The sequence below is a fragment of the Malania oleifera genome, chromosome 7 (genome assembly GCF_029873635.1).
Source record: "Malania oleifera isolate guangnan ecotype guangnan chromosome 7, ASM2987363v1, whole genome shotgun sequence".
NCBI classification, from domain to species: domain Eukaryota; kingdom Viridiplantae; phylum Streptophyta; class Magnoliopsida; order Santalales; family Ximeniaceae; genus Malania; species Malania oleifera.
The window spans coordinates 85,723,351-85,741,050 of record NC_080423.1 but is presented as its reverse complement, the minus strand read 5'-3'; positions in this window follow the sequence as shown (position 1 = coordinate 85,741,050).

Sequence of the window (17,700 nt, the reverse complement as noted above, 5' to 3'; positions counted from 1 at the left end):
TGGAGGAGGCCTCATGGGAGCTTGAAGAGGAAATACGACAGTGGTACCCACATTTGTTCGGTGGGGATCAAAGTCAGTCAGAGAAAGGAAGAGGAATGGCTTAAGTAAAGTAAGTAATGTGTTGATTTTATTTTATGTAGTGCAGGGTAATAAATGTATAAATTGTGTTTTAGTTTATAGGATATAGTGGGTTTTGGGAAAATTTTGGTTGGTTGTTGTAATCTATCATAACCGTATATGTAACCACGGTATTCCTCCGCCATAAGTGAAGGTAATTAATAAAATAAGTAGCATTTTTTCCCTTAGAGGATGGTGCATAACATAAACAGCAAATTTCGAGGATGAAATTTTTATAAGGGAAGATTGTAGAGACTTGAAAATTTTAAATTATGAAATTAATAAAGGAAAAAGAAATTTTTAAGGGGAACTACAGGGCTTCGTCGATGAGTGCCCTGAGCTCATCGAAAAACTACCTTCTTTGACCCATCGACGAGGACACGTGTCTCGTCAACGAAGAGATACATAGAGCAAGGTTTCAGAACTTTCAGGTTTGGCGACAAGGTTCATGGGTTCGTTGACGAACTCCCTTCTTCGATTCGTCAACAAGTCCACGTGTCTCGTCGACGAAGCCACTTGACCATCCGTCTATAAATAAGCAAAAATCACATTTTAGCAAGGGTTTTAGTCTTCTTACCTGTTTCTCTCTCTAGAATTCGGCCCTCCCTCCTTCTCTCTTTAGATTCGGCCCCGTTCTCCCCCGTTTCAACAATCAAAAGTTGCCACAATGATCTCGAGGAGATTCTATACAACTTAGCCTAAGCAGAATGTTGATTTGAGTATCTTGGGCACCATCCCAAAGTCAAGGTAAGTAAGTAATTTTAGGGTTTAAGTGCTTATTTGGAATTTCAGAACCCAGAAAATCTGTTAGATGTTAATACTGGGGTTTGAGTTGAGTTAACTGAGGTGAATATGATTTCAGGGTTTGGAGTTTGGAACGTCGTAAGCGTGATTCAAGGCTTTTAAAAAGCTTTGCAGGAATCAGGTAAGGGAACAAATTAAGTCGGGTATTTTCAAAAATTTATTTATGAACTACTATATTTTTTGGAATACTGATGATTAATGTATTTTTAGGAATACTGATGTTGAATAGAGAAAATAGATTTTATAACATGTTATATAGTATTATACAGAGTAGAACTCACTCATGTGGCAAGAGTATAAATTTAATGTAGTATCAGTATGTTAGAAAAGTTATTATTTCAAAGAATGTGTATGGTTTTTCAGTAGTTTTTAGAAGATCATGGACAATACGGATGTTAATGATATTTCCAATATATTAAGATATGATAGTCGGCGCAGATGCCGAGAAATGATAGCCGGCGCAGATGTCGAGATATGACAGCCGGCGTAAATGTCACGATCAGTTTTATTATTATGATTTATTCAGAAATTATAAAATGACAGTTTTTATTCAGAAAATATGTAAAAGCCATATTTTATTTTAGAAATATGAAAATGTTATTTATGAACAAGGATATATTATGTGAAAGTAACAGAACCCAAATGGTGACGTATGTTAAGAGCACAGTATCGTAGCTAGTTAATCAGATCAGTGTAGTAGGATACCCACTGAGTTCCGACCCCCAAAGGTTGTTGGTGAGTAGGCTGGGCGGACCAATTTGGGTATAGCCGATAGTGCAACCACACTGTTCAAGAAGTGTGGGTCGGTAGCTAATTAGCCCAAAAGTGTAGGCGGTGTAGTAGGACACCCACTGTGTTACTGACCCCAAGAGGTTGTCGGTGTAGTAGGCTGGGCAAGCCAGGTTGGGTGGGCAATCGTGCATAGTTATGTTATGTTTGACTTAACATGGTAGGCCAGCTAGCGTTAAGTCCAGCTTACGGGCCGCACAACCCGAATCATGAGGGGTGGAGTCATGATACACAGATTTACATCCACAGTATAATTTTAGTAAAGTACAGGTTTAACAAATGATTTTTAAGATATAAAAATTCATTATGATATAGTATTTTTAAAAGTATAGATTTTCATAAGATATTAGTTACAACTTAAGATATGTATATATTACAGTTACAATATTTGCAGTATATGCTTATAGTATGATAATACTCACATTGCCACACACTGATATTAGTCTATTTCCCTTACTGAGAGGTGTCTCACCCCAACATTACAAATATTTCAGGAAATTCGGACAGACGAGTGAAGCGAGCTCCATGATAAAGGAGTTCGTAGGTACTACCCAGTTGCAGGGTAAGTAGTCGAGTCAGACTCATGATGGATTTTTGGGGTATATATGTGTATATGTAGAAATAGTGAAACTCTGGTATTGTAAATATGTAAACTGTATTTCGATTCCTTTGCTCAGGTTATATGTATGTATGTATGTATAAATAGGTAAAATCTTCGGTACTTATGGGTTTGAGTTGACTTTGACTATGTATTATGCTATCAAAGTATTACTAGAGTAATAATATTTTATGGAAAAAAAATGATACTAAATTTAGGGCGTTACACAAACATACTCAACTGACCTATCGCTCTAACTTACATGCTCAAGTTCTAGTCTCTCAACCAAGAAACGTAACCATTAATGGATTTATTGTTGTTTTCTAGAAATCATCATTCCTGGAAAAAATTCAGAAGACCATCAAAGGATTTCTGCCTCCAAGTTTCCAGACCACTATTCCACCTAAGCTACCCACTCTTATCCTTATCCTAACTTGAACCTATACTCTGGTATTAATCATCCTTAAAGTCTGCAAAATCGTTAGACTCTAATACCATCTGTAATGCTCCGAACACGCCAACTGGGGCCCGAAGGTTACGTGTTTTATTCACCTATTTCTAATACCATAAATTACAATCATGCAGCGGAAATAAATAAACAATTTTAATTTAAATACCAGAGTCTATCTATAAATCCTAAATAAAACAACAGCATCCATCTGTTTATATTACATCCCAGTATTTAAAACATAAACTATACACAAACTGTTCTTACAGTCACCACAAAATTTACCAAAAATACTACCCTGCCCGGAGCTCTAAGCTCGATCACCTGGTGGACCTAAAAAAATAATCATTTGCTTGGGTGAGACACATCTCAGTAAGGAAGAATCAATCATAATAGTGTGTGGCAGAGAGTTTAAATAAATACAAAATACAATCATTTGCTATTCAACATCAGCAGAGGAAGCATATACAGATTCTACTTACAAATACATAATTATTTATAGTGATAGCTCTTAAGAATAAGGAATATTACCCGCTCATACAAGTAATTTCCCTCTACTCTAATACCAATACTAGGGTACTCACCTTACTCAGTAAGCCCTTAAGTTATGCATATAGGCAAAGTATCCAAGAATATGGAAGATTACTTTCCCATACAAGTATCTCCCTCTGCTCTAGTACCAGACTAAAAATTACCAGGACACTCGCCTTTCTCAGTAAGCCCTCAGGTGGAGAGTTTTATTTTGCCATAAATATTTATGTAACTAAGTTCACACATATCCATTATAAACCATTTCACTAAGATCCATGTATACTCATAACCACAAGCATCCACACAAGAAATACCACATACTTTAATCACATCCACACAGAAAATACCACACACTTTAATCAAATCCACACAGGAAATACCGTCCACACAGGACTCACATCCACAGAGGATTCTGCACAAATTCTTCCCCGCCAACCATCACTGTCATACTTTCACAATGACCTATCCATAGTATATCAATAGAACAACCTCCTCAAGCCTACCAATGTTCTACCCCAATATATAATGACAATATAATGAACTCCTCAGGCTTGCCAACGTTATATCGTGATTATATCTAGGCAATATGACCAACTCCTCAGGCCTGCCAACGTTATATTGTGATACACACGGATAACCACACAAAATAACTCATTCACACACATCCAAGTATTCACAACACAATAATCACAAGTAGCCAGTATTCGCAACCAATCTAAATTCACTAATAAGTTGTAACCACAATCAGCCAATATTCACAAGTAGTCGGTATTTATCACCAATCAGTTTTCACAACAATTAGTATTCGCAACCAGTTAAATTTTGAAAGTTATATTCATGCCACACAATTTTTCCCATGTATAATATATATCAAAAATAATTATTTTCCAAATGCCTAACTGTTCAGAAAATCATACCTAAGTATATAAATTTGTATAACTGAATTTAACCAGTTCAAACTTAGTAAAACCTGCTATAATTAATTCCCCTTTCCCGTTTTCTAAAGAAACCGCCTAAATTAAATAAGAAACTCCAAACTTTAGGCTCCAAACCCGTCGACGAATAGAAACTAACGAGCCACAACACAAACCTTATGTCCAGGAATGATCACGAACCCCTGAATAAGCTTAGAAATGCTTACAATGCCCTAGAACCCCCAAAGACCCGAAACCCTAGCTAAGAGAGCGAAGGGGAAGAGAAATTTCCTAAAAAAATGAACGGGGGTCTATTTATAGTTATGTTGTCCCCGCAGAAAACCGTTGACAGTTTTCCTGCACTCGACAAAACCTTCAACGGTTTTCCTGCACTTGACAAAACCGGCGACGATTTGGTTCTTAAAATGTCCACTAAAAAGAAAACTGTCGACGATTCGACGACGGTTTTTCTGAAAGATCCTCAAACCATCGACGGTTTGGTGCTGAACCAAACCGTCTTCTTATTTTTTTTCTTATTTTTCCTTTCCTTTATTTATTTTCTTTTTCTTTTAATCATTTTTATTTTTTTTTTTGGGTTCGGGTGACTACATGTGTATTCTACAAATTCTTAGTGAAGTTTTTGTTCCGATTGCTTCCGTGGATGTAGGTTTTACCGAACCATGTACATATTGTTATTGTGCTTGTTATTTCATGTTTTATGGTTGAGTTTGATTTACTTGTTGCATTTTTATTTCATTGTGCATCCTATATCTAATCCGTTATTTCAACAATCCTAAGCATAGAAAACAAGAGAAGATGAAGGCAACTGAGGGAGGAAGTGTAAAACATGATCATTGCTTTCAAATAAAAAAATTAAGCTCCATATTTTTTTGTGGTTTTGAACATATTCACAAATTTTCATCACAAATAACATAGTATGCTACCCTATCTAATTACCCAATTAGTTACCGCTTAGGCAATGGTGCTATGATGGCTAGTCTTCATCATGGTGATCAAATAGAAGCCAACAATATTGTTTCTTTACTATATTTTTGTTCTCCTCAAAGCCTACTTAAGATTATATCTCTAAGACACTAAGGGCAATCAGTTGGGAGAATCATTGTAGTGACGGGTTAGGATATTTTTTATAGGAATTTCAAACATATGGTTTGATCAAGTAATAAGGGTTCAAATTGTAGAGGCTAGAGAAAGAAAATATAAGGCTAGAAAATTTGCATTGAAGGGTTGGAAAATACGAGAAAGCAAAGGAATTGGAGGAGATTTCGAGCATAATCTACAAAGTAAAAGGAGTGTTGAAGACTAGAGGTTGGTTCCCTTTTTTTCCTTGAATCTATGTTATTTTAAGTAAATTAGTCTTTTCTTCTGTATTTTACTATATATTTTTTATCTCATAAGCCTCAACTTCAAGAGCCCCAAAATCATAATCCAGACCCAAAAAGCCCCAAGTCATAATCCCCGAATGCTGGAATCCCAAATTCAAAAACTCCTACAAAAGTCCCAAATAGAATTCCCAAAATCCTAGCCTAAAACCGCAAAGTATAGCCCAATTTGGAGCCATAAAATCCCCAAATAAATCCTTAAAAAACCCATTAGAAATCCCTACCAAAGTCCCTTAAATCCCAAATAAAGACTTGTTTACTATACCTAGATTCGAAAAGGCAGACCTGAAAACCCAATTGCAAATACATTGACTCGAGTTAGAGACTTGGATCCAAAGCCCAAACCTGACCCAAGGACCAGAGTCAGAGTTAATGACCCGACAATCCTAACCCCCTACCCAAACCCAGGTAAACTTTTTTCTCAGGCTAACTAGTTCCTTAACCCATCCTAAGACCAAGCCCAAACCCACAAGCTTAGCCAAACATTAACTAGCACAACCAACCAAGCCCAATACCCTTAAGGCCCAAGTGAGCTTGACCCAAGCCCTGAACCTCACAACTCAACTAAGCCTAAGTTCATTTTCCTAAACCCTTAACCTAAAATCCAAGAGCCAGCTCAATCACAGATCAAGCCCAGTTGGGCCTGACACAACTCAACTTCCCCCTTTAACTAAGTCAAACCTGAGTCAACTAACCTAACCCACTCTGCCCAACACTCAAACCCAGGCCTAAACCCAAATTTGCAATAGTCTATGCCCATTCCAACTTAATCTAAGCCCAAAGCTTAAACTCAACACCCTAAACCTGATCATAACCATACCTAAGTTAAAACTCGGGTTAATCTAACCCAAACCCCCCCAATGTGGATCACGGGAAATACTGAGAAACTTCTAGGCAAATCCAAAAAAAAAAAAAAAGAACATCAATAAGCCTAAGGGAAAATTCATAAAAATAAAAAAATAAATAAAATAAATAAAAATAGGTTCTTTACCTTGGGAATTTATACTCGGATTTGAGAGAAAGAGAGAGGCAGAGAGCATAGGCGGCTCCAAACCCTACAAAGACATCAAGAGGAGATTGAGATTGAGTGAGATGATGAGAGATCGAGCAAAGAGTAAAAAAAGATCTAGAGAGAGATATTCAAGACAACAAATATAGAAATAAAAAAGAAATCAAAGAGGGAGGTGAGATGAGAGAAATGAGGGGAAAGAAGAGAATGAGAGAAAGAGAGAGGGATATAAAGAGAGAGAGATTTACCTTAAGAGGGGGTGAATCCACTAGAGGAGGTGGAGGCCACAACGACGATCGTGGCTGCTAGCAGTAAGAGAGGTGAGAGTAAAGAGTGGGGTGAGAGAGAGAGAGAGAGAGAGAGAGAGAGAGAGAGAGAGAGAGAGAGGAGCATAGAGAAAGAGAAAGGCAGAGGGAATACTGGGAAAGAGAGAAAAAGCAAAAAGAATATATATATATATATATATATATATTTACATTTTTTTCAAAAATTTTAAATGGAACACATGTCACCATCCATACGGAGACATATGGCAGCACGACACTCGCGAAATTCGGGTGACATCACCGAGTGACGTGGCACAATCCTGACCACTCGAGCTATGTTTTCTCTAAATGGCCAAGATCATGCCATGTCAACGATCCTTGCCTCATTACATATACCAGCCAACTATTGTCACGTGTCTAGTGATGTCATGCTGACATCACCTAACAAGTGTCCTTAAAAAAAATTAAAAAAAAATTGAACCATCTTTGTGCTACCATGTGTTAGCACCGCTGGCCGACATGTAGCAGCCCAACCTTTCCTGCCTTTACCTCCCTTGAACCGGGTCAACTTGGTTTGACCCAAGTCAACTCTCGTTGACCTAGTTCAAATAACCTTTTGAACTAGTGGTTTTCTTTATTTATTTTAATAAATTCATTTTCAATTTTTTTAAAATTTAAAATTTTAGGAAATTTGGTTTTAAAAAATCAAGAAAAAATCATAGAAGACTCAAGGGCCAAAATTGTAAAAATTTTTAAAAATCCAAAAAATAAGGAAAAATAGAGAAAAATCTTTAAATATCTTGAAAAATTGTAGAAAATTTCTATAAAAAAATAGAAAAAATTCTGGAAAAATTTTGAGACCATTCTTATTCAATTTTTATAAATTTTCGGTGATCTTTTTTGTGTGATTTGTTTATGTGTGCCTCATTTTCTGCATGAGTGCATGTTTTACCCTTCTCTTTTGTGAGTGTGTGTGCTTGCATGCTTGTGTCGCGTGTGCACTTCCCCTATGAGGAAAATTAAAAAATAGGGATCTTCAATCCTAAATTATCTCCTGAGGGATGGAGATTCTAACTGAAGCACTTTGTCTTTGATGATTCTTTTAGAATCTTTGAATTATGGTGTACATCTTGCATGTATTTTTGTAAAGTTGTGATTTTATTTACTCGTTGTGAACTTGTTTAATTGTTCTTGCCTATCTTTTTGTACTATTGATTGAAAAACTATAAAGATTTTTTTAAAAAAAAAAAATCTCAAATTCTATGTCTTTAGATGCCTTTGATGTTTGATGGCAAGAAGTCTTTGTCTTATGCAAGTCTTCCTCAAAATAAAGGTCGAGTAATGAGCACATTTAAAAAAAAATAAAGAGAAATCATGAATAAATAATCCTCAAAAGGAACCACCAGGAGTTGTGTTCTTTGCGCGCTTTTGGGTCCTAGTTGAGGATAGTTTCTGTCCTTTTGAGGGCTATCCAATATTTAAAGGTCAAGTAAACAAATAAACAGCAGAACTGAAGTCTTGATCAGTCAATTTTAAAGGTAATCTTTAAGCTAATCAGGTACTTGGCCTTTTTCATGGTTGCATTCACTGTAGGCTCGGCCATAAGGGTATTTTGCTGTTACAAACCACCACGTTGTTTTGAATCTGAACCACATGTAAGTAGGGTGATTTTAATCTTCTCCATTGTTATATTTATGAAAGAGTTTAATGTTGGATGACTTTGTGCACAAGCTTGGAGTATGCAAATGTTGGCAATACTAGTAGTTGTCAAAGTCCAAACTTTTAGACCATGGTCTAGAGACATCCTATTTCCCTAGGACCCTACCACTGGTTTGTACTGCGTCATTACTATTTACATGCATTCTTATTCTTCTTGACAATCACTAGAGTAGATTCAGTATGTGTTCTCTGATTCTAACTTTAATCATGAGATAAATGCTATCATTATAATTTATTTGAGAATTGTATTCTAATGAACAAATGACATGAGTTGGAGCTAATTATTCTGATTTCAATTTCTCAAATTGACTTTGAATTACCGAACTCCATATTGATTATTCACTAATTTGTTTACTCAATTGCAAACACTACATGAGGTAAGGAAGATAAGTACACATACCCTTTAACTCATTCAGGTAAGTGATAAAGGATTAAAAAATTGAAAAACAAAAAAAACTTAGCAAACTTAGTACGCGTTTTAGCACTCAGGTTTCCAACTCGAGCATACAAGGTCCAAACCAAGTGGGGTCAGTCTCTACACATCTATCACATTGAGTTAGACGTGCCAGAGCTGACGGTATCCAAAAACTCCTCCCCCATTAAAAATTGTGCTTAGAGGCAAACTTAGTAAACTTAGTTGATTTTAAGCGCTCATGTGTCCAATTCATGCATATGAGGTCCAAACTGAGTAAGGTCACTCCTGACATGTCCGCCACATTGAGTTGAATGTGCCAGAGCTGATGGTACCCAAAAACTCCTCCCTGCGAGCTTTTTGCGCTCTTAGAAGTAAAGTAAAAATACAAAAAAAAAACTTAGCAAACTTACTAGATTTTACCACTCTAGTGTCCACCTCAAGCTTACGAGGTCCAAACCAAGCGGGGTTAGTCCTAACACGACCGTCACATTGAACTGGACATGTCAGAGCTAATGAAGCCCTAAAATTCCTCCCCATAAGTTTTTTGCATACTTAGAAGTAAAGTAAGAATACAAACAAACTTAACAAACTTAGTGGATTTTAGCACTCAGGTGTCCAACTCGATCATATGAGGTCCAAACTAAGTGGGGTCAGTCCCAACATGTCCGTCACATTGAGTTGGACATGTTGGAGCTGGTGGTGCCTAAAAAATCTTATTTGGGAGCTTTTTTCACACTTAGAAGAAAAGTAAGAATATAAATAAACTTAACAAACTTAGTGACAGTTTTAGCATTCAAGTGTCCAACTCGAGCATACGAGGTCCAAAATGAGTGGGGTCAGTCCCCATACGTCCGTCACATTGAACTGGATGTTCTGGATATGACGGTGCCAAAAAAATCCTTACCGTGAGCTTTTTGCCTACTTAGAAGAAAAGTTTGAATACAAACAAACTTAGCAAACTTTGTGGATTTTAGCACTGAGGTGTCCAACTCGGGCATATGAGGTCCAAACCGAGTGGGGTCAATTCTGATTGATCAAACTTAGCTATTTAAAATTGTGTTATTTTTTTAACTATGTTTGAATGTCCGATCATTTTGCTATCAAATCATTTTTACTTATAGTACGTACATATAAGTTCAAAAATTGTATGCTAATTTTTTGTATAATTATTACTTTGTTAAGTTTGCAACTATCACAACATCATGACGATGCCAAGAACTACAATCGGGTGCATCTTTTGACTTTTCTGTATCTTATCTGAATAGAATGAATTTTTGTATTTGAATTTGTATTTGTATTTGAATTTTGAACAATTTGTATTTTAATTTTGAATAACTTATTATTTTTTTTGTAATTCTAGTTTAATATTATATATGCTAAAATGTAAGTACAGGTTTTTACAGGAATTAATGAATGAATTCAAAACAAAAAAAAAAAACTATTTATTTTAAAGTATTAGTGACAATTTGAAAACTATCACTAAAAACACCACTACAAAGTATTAATGATGGTTTGAAAAATCGTCACTAATAGAACCCCTACGAAGTATTAGTGACGATTTTCAAATCGTCACTGTTGTTTATGGTGTAGCTCTTATACTTCGTGGGGGCTTATAAAAGAAAAATGGAGGAAAGCTTATGTTGGTGCAAAACAGCAAAGACTCGTCGACGAGTGCCTTGTGCTCATCAACGAGTAGATACCAAGAGTCAGAAAATCTCATAGCAGAAGACTCGTCGATGAGAGGATAGACTAGTTGACGAGTGGGATTCTTGGACTCATCAACGAATCCCTTGTTCTAGACGACGAGTGCGCTTGGGCTGCGATAAAATATTTGAATTTGAATGTAAACGATGTGACAGTTGGGGATTCGGAGGGAAGCCTCCGAGGGCTTTTTATATATGCTCTTCTTGGCATATTTTGATATGTAAGAGAGTAAGAAAGGAGTGAGAAAATGAGAGAAGATCATTAAGTGTGTATCTTTAATTTTCATAGTGAAATCTCTTACTGATTGCTCCCATAGATGTAGGATTTGCCAAACCACGTAATTCCTAGTGTTGTTGCCCTTATCTTTACTTTCTTTATATTGCCATGGTTGTGGAATAATTCTATATTTCACCATTGATATTGTTGCATTTGGTATTGTTTGATCCTTTACAAGGTTTATTTCGTTGTTCATTGTTTGAAGGGGTGTTATTTTCACAACAATTGGTATCAAAGTGTGTGTTGTATGGCCTATGAATTGAAGGATCTCGTGGTGCACCAAGGCATAGTGAAAGGTTTATACAGAATTCCAACCGGATAGCATGGATGCAATGACTTGGAATGAATTGGGAGCAATCATTCGTTTTTTGTTTGGCTAAGGACGTGTTGTATCACGTTATGGATGAGAATTCTCCGGCATTAGTTTGGTGAAAACATGAATGTCGATATATGTCTAAGGGTTCATCAAAATCTGCAAGTGTAGTGGGGGAAGACTCATAATGTAGTGATAGAGATATGCTACGTGTTTCATCACGTTTGGAATGCCTCACAGGTGATTCTTGGATCTTAGATAATGGATGCTTTTATCCTAGAAAATGGCTTGATATCTACAGGTCAGTTTAAACTGGTAGTATTTTGATGGAAGATGATATTTCATGCAAAAAGTTTGTTATTGGAAATGTCAAAATCAAAATGTATAATGGTGTTGTAAGAACCATATGTGATGTAAAGCATGAATCGGGTCTAAAGAAGAATGGTATTTCATTGGGAGCTTTAGATCGTAATGGATATTGTTACGAGTCTAAATGTGGAGAAATGAAAGTGTATAGTGATGAAAAGGGGAAAATAGCGGGCAATATTTATGCACTGCAAGGTGTTGTGGTTGTAGGTGGAGTTGCAACTATTGAATCTGAGTCAGGTATCCTGTGGCATATGCGGTTAAAGCATATGGATGACTACATGTATTCAAATATTTGGGAACCAATGATGATAGCATCAGGGGATAGACATATGTATTTCCTATGTTTTATCACGAAGGGTCTTGGTGTACTTCATCCGGTGGCTGAGGTGGAGAACCATACCAGGAGAGAGATTTTTAACTCAAACATTGGGACTGAGTACGCCTGTTTCATTCAAAGAGTTTTGTGAGCAGCGCAAGTTATATGCATGACTTGCAGGGTACTTCTTGGTGAAGTTAGTGAGTATGGCGTGTTTCTCGTGTGACCAATCGCCAAAGGTATCGCTGGATGGGAAAGTTGCAAGTGAATTGTGGATAGGTTTTGTGGTAGACTACTCAGTTACGAGTGGATGCCCACTAGTGCACTATTCTAGTGATGGAGGATGTAAGCTTAGTGTTATGTTCAGACGATATATGTGATACCTCATGGAAGAAAGGCTTAAAAAGGATTTGATGTTACTACCTATATCAACAAGGTGCACCTTTCCTTTTAGGAGCTTTCCCATAAGAACTCCACGGTTAAGCATGCTTGGCTTGGAGTAATCTTGGAATGAGTGGCCTTTTGGGAAGTTTTCTCAGGAAGTTTGTGAGTGAGGACAAAACACACTGAAAATGACATGTGTTGATCTATGGGACCAGTCATTAGTCCAATAAGGTCTGCCCCCTGTTGTCTAGTCCAGGTGGAGAAGGAGAGACACAGTGCTCCCTGGCAGACCCGGGCTGGGGCATTACATAATCGTATCAGAGCAATTACCCAGCCGGAAGTGTGATGAGATTTACATCGCTTGGTTTGGAAATGTGGGTTCGCAATGAGGACGTTGCGTTCTGTAAGTGGGGGGAGAATGTGATACCACGTGAAAGAAAGGCTTAAAAATGATTTCATGTTACTACCTACATCAACAAGGTGCACCTTTCTTTTCGAGAGTCTTCCCGTAAAAACTCCACGATTAAGCGTGCTTGACTTGGAGTAATCTTGGGATGGGTGACCTTTTGGGAAGTTTTCTTAGAAAGTGTGTGAGTGAGGACAAAACACACTGAAAAGGATACGTGTTGGTCTGTGGGGCCAGTAATTAGTTCGATAAGGTCCGCTCCCTTGTTGTCTGGTCCAGGTGGAGGAAGAGAGACGCAGTGCTCACTGGCAGACCCAGGTTATGGTGTTACAATATACTTTTATGGGGTATAAGAAATGTGGGTACATGCTAGGTGATCCTATAGCAAACAAAAGGGGGTGATCGAGGACATGAATTTTGGTGATAGAGTCATGGGGCAGCGTACTCAGGTAAAGGAAGACAAACAAATGCCAGAAAAACTGCAATAGCAGCAATCATCTTATTCATGTGGAGTTAGGGACTCAGGGCAAAAATGCGGGGAGTTCTATCTCAAGTTAATAGTATCACAGTATGAATAGGTATGTGATGTAGGTGGAGCAACAAACTAAGGGCAGAGATGACGTAATTCATATTACAGGGAGTTTTAGCTTGGGAGACCAGCAGAATCACGGTGTGTGTGAATAACATGTTATTGGATGGAAATACTTTGACTGATGTTGATCAGTTGGAACTCTATTCAAAGGTTTTGACATGAATGTGTTGGGTACAGCCAAGATAGGTCTTGGTTTGCTGATTCGCATGGACAAAACTACAAGAAGATTGGTGTTATCTCAAGGTGGTTTTGTGAATAGGGCTACAGGGAGATTTGTGTTATCTTGGGGTTGCTTTATGGATGGAACCACAGGGAGACTTTATTTGCTATCTCAAGCGGATTCTATGGAGAATCAATATGGAATGTCTACCATACAGTACCCAAGAATGGGCTATAATGTTCGAGATATGTCAAAGGTTCCCCATGATTACAATGGGATGTTTCAATAGGCAACAGAGTGAACCGTCAGTTGTTAGTTTTGTTGAAGACTATACAGGGGGCTTTGGTAATATAAGGCTTGCAGCAGTTTTTGAGTTTGCCATTGTGGAAAGGTTTTGTTGGAAGTTTAGGGCAAAGTCTTCGGGTATTGCATCTACAACTGTATCGGAGTTGATAGTAGAAGCTGAAATTGCCATCGACAAGTTCAAGCGGCGTTACTTGGACTTGATGCATGTCTCCAAGTGCTAGAAGGGAGACGGTCCCAACCGAGCATTTCGAGTTCAAGGTGGAGTAGTCGAATATGTTTCAGGTTCTCCTAAGGGGCGTATAATTTCCAAGGTGGAGATTGTTTTTTTATTGTGTGGCTCTTATACTCACTACAAAAAAACTGGTTTTTAGTGACGAAAGTATTAGTGACGAATTCAATTTCGTCACTAAAAGTTGGTCACTAATAGTCTAAGCATTAGTGACGGTTTAAGCAGTCATCACTAATACTTTTGTCACTAAAAATAGTGCAGTAAACAATTTTCGCAGGAAAATTTTACCGAGAAAATATTAGCAACGATTCCAGGGTATTAGTGACAGTTTTAAAACCGTCACTACTAGTGTTTTTATTTAAAAAATTATAAAAAAGAAATAGTTAAGGGTATTAGTGACGGTTTGGGAGTACCGTCACTAAAAAGTGGGTATTAGTGACGGTCTTGAAACCGTCACTACTAGTGTTCTTATTTAAAAAAATTATAAAAGAGAAATATTTAAGGGTATTAGTGATGGTTTTGGGGAACCATCACTAATAAAGGGTATTAGTGATGGTTTTGGGGAACCGTCACTAATAAGGGGTATTAGTGACGGTTTCTAATAGTTTTTTTATTTAAAAAATTATGAAAAAGAAATAGTTAAAGGTATTAGTAATGGTGTGGGAGAACCGTCACTAACAAGGGGGTATTAGTGACAGTTTCAAAACCGTCACTACTAGTGTTTTTAATTAAAAGATTATAAAAAAGAAATAGTTAAGGGTATTAGTGACCAGTTTTGGATAACCGTCACTAATAATGGGGTATTAGTGATGGTTTCAAAACCGTCACTACTAGTGTTTTTATTTAACATAAAAAGACCCTAAGGATATCCGCCAACCCGCTTACATTAGTAACCTAGGAAAGCCCAACAGGCTACAGCCAAAGTCCAAAGACTCCAAACCCAGCTAGCCTAGGGAGCCCACAGCCCAAGTGCCCACACCTGCACGGCCCACACGCCCCACTCGGCCCCTCCCACTCCAATCCCAGGCCAACCGGACCAACCCTAAATCCCTAATCACCTAATGCCCGCAGCCCAATTCAATTGGAGCCCTAGCTGCCTGTTGCCCTATTCGATTCTTCATTTGAGCATGATGAACATCTCTGCTCAGAGAGCCAACGCAAGAGGAGAGAGTGACTGAGTGAGAGACCCTTCATTCTGGCCTTCTTCTTCAACCCTTCGAAGCCTTCTGGCCTTCTTCTTCGACCCTTCGAAGCCTTCTGGCCTTCGTGAGTTGGTCTTCCACACTGCGAACCAGCAGGTGCCCTTCACTAGTTCGTCACTTTGTCAGGAGCTTCACAAGTTCATCGTGGACATTTTCAAACCAGAAGGAGCTCCTCACAAGCTTGTCTTTGAGCGTTTGTCAGTTCATGAGTTCATTTGCATCGAAGTTCGAATTTGTAAGTATTCTTCTTCTTCTACAAATCTGCTTTTCGCTTTCCATGTTCATCAGTTTTTTAGTATGTTTAGCAGCATTGTTGGGATTTTCACTTTTTGTTTTAACCTTAATGATGGGGAGCTTGAGGAACTCTCTCATGTGGTTCTTGGATTCTTCTTGTTATCACCATTGTGGGGATTTTAGGATTGGTGTTTGATAATTATGGTGTTTTCTCTTGTAAATGATTCTGTACTCACCTGAACACATCTTATCATTTTTTTCATCTTGCCAATAAATTGTGGAGAGCTAAAGTTCCTTCAAAGTAAAGGTGTTGTGTAGATCACCATTCTTAATAGGGTTAACACCAATGATTTGTTGTAGCCTTGCAGGTTGAGAGACCTTATTAGGCTTTATGTTCAGATGTTTGTGTCATGTGCAGCTATGGTAATAAGGACTGTGCTCATTTATTCTCAGTCCTGTGGCTTGGTGTCTTTGGAACAAGATTTTTGTCCTGTTGGGAAGTGTTATGGGTGCCCTTATTCTTTGGAGGATTTCTTGTTGGTTGAATTTAGAGATTTTGGAAGGCGTGGAATTCTACTTTCATTGTTATTTTGGTTATTTGGTGCCCAGATTTTTTGAGACGATGGGTCTTCTCTGGACTTGATTTGGGACTGGATGCTCAATAAAGGTATTTTGGCATTACTGGTGTTGCTGAGAGTCACCACAATCGATTGGCTCAAACCTAGTTTGGGCGGTCTTCTTGTATTAGCATTTTCTATTTCTTTTCTTCTTTTAAAAAATTTTCACTTTTTACAATACCATGTTTCGTTACATGTTTGTTAAAATGTCCAAGTGGTGATTAGTCTCTATTTTTTTTGTCATCTAACCTCCTGGTCAACTGGAAAAAAAAGGCAATTTATTACTAATATTATTCTATATTCTAAATATAAATCCATTTTCTCTTTAAAATTTTAAGATAGTAATACTATTGCAATTTTTTTTTTTTTTTTTTTGGCTTTCTCTGCTCTGTTAAACGGAGCCAAAGGTCTTATTTTGAAGAATCCTCAATTTGAAATGTCATCATTTAGGCATTTCCATGGGCATAAAGGCAATGTGCCTTTTGAGTGCAAAATTTTTAAATGGAACTAAAGATCTTATTTTGAAGAATTCACCTGTTGGAACATCATGTTTTCTTGAATGAAGCATGTTAAAATGCATAAGTGACAAATTATTCTTTAGAATTAGCATTGTTGTGCCTTTTGATTGCGAAATTTTTAGAAATTGCTTGGGACTAATTTATTATGTTTGAGTTTGAGTTTCTATTTTGAGTTGGGTTTCTGATAGTTAAATGAGTTTAATTATATTCTTCATCTTCCAGTTCATTTAATTTCTGGCCAAAATGATACATCCTAACTCTCTATGTATCCTATAGTCTAGGAGTTGAACTGCCTTTCAAAATCTTCAAACCAACTTTGACTTTAGTACTCAAACTTTCAACTTTAATTATATATTTTTAGAGATTGGAGAACATATACTTTTTGAGTATTAGAGAGCCAAAACCCAATCCCGAGGGAATGAACCCAAAAAGAAGCAAAAAAAATAACTTACCCCCAAAGGAGAATAAAAAAATTTCTCTAATCTTTGAAAATTCTTGCCTACATTTTGAGCCAAAAAATCCGTAAGATAGCAAATCTTGCACAGTTCAAAAAAATATTCCCTCTTTTACCCTTCCTAAACCCCCAAAATTCACCCTTGTGCTGTTATTTTATTTCTTTCTATGTTATTTGCTTTTTATTGCATTCTGTTTTACCATGCTTTTGAATGGCTGTACGCGTGCTTCGATGTGTCTATCTACATTGTATTGCCTCTGAAAGTAATGAAAATACATGGAGCTACCAAATGACCATAGCATATCATGAGTTGAAAAAAACAGACGTTTTTACATAAGTTGAGTTCAAACATGTCACAATTTCAGACATACCCATTAACCCAAAAGTCCAATTCCACTTCATTCTCTCCTTCCCCATTGATTACACTGCCTTATCTTCTCCTCGTCCAACAAATTGAAACTATTCCACTGTTCTTTGCTATTTATACTCTGAATTTAAGATATGGTTGACATGTATTACTGTCATGAATATGCTACATGGTTGCATGCTAGTCTAGAATGCCTCCTGCATGGCGGATGCAGTTAATGTGTATTACAGGCTGGTAGTGGAT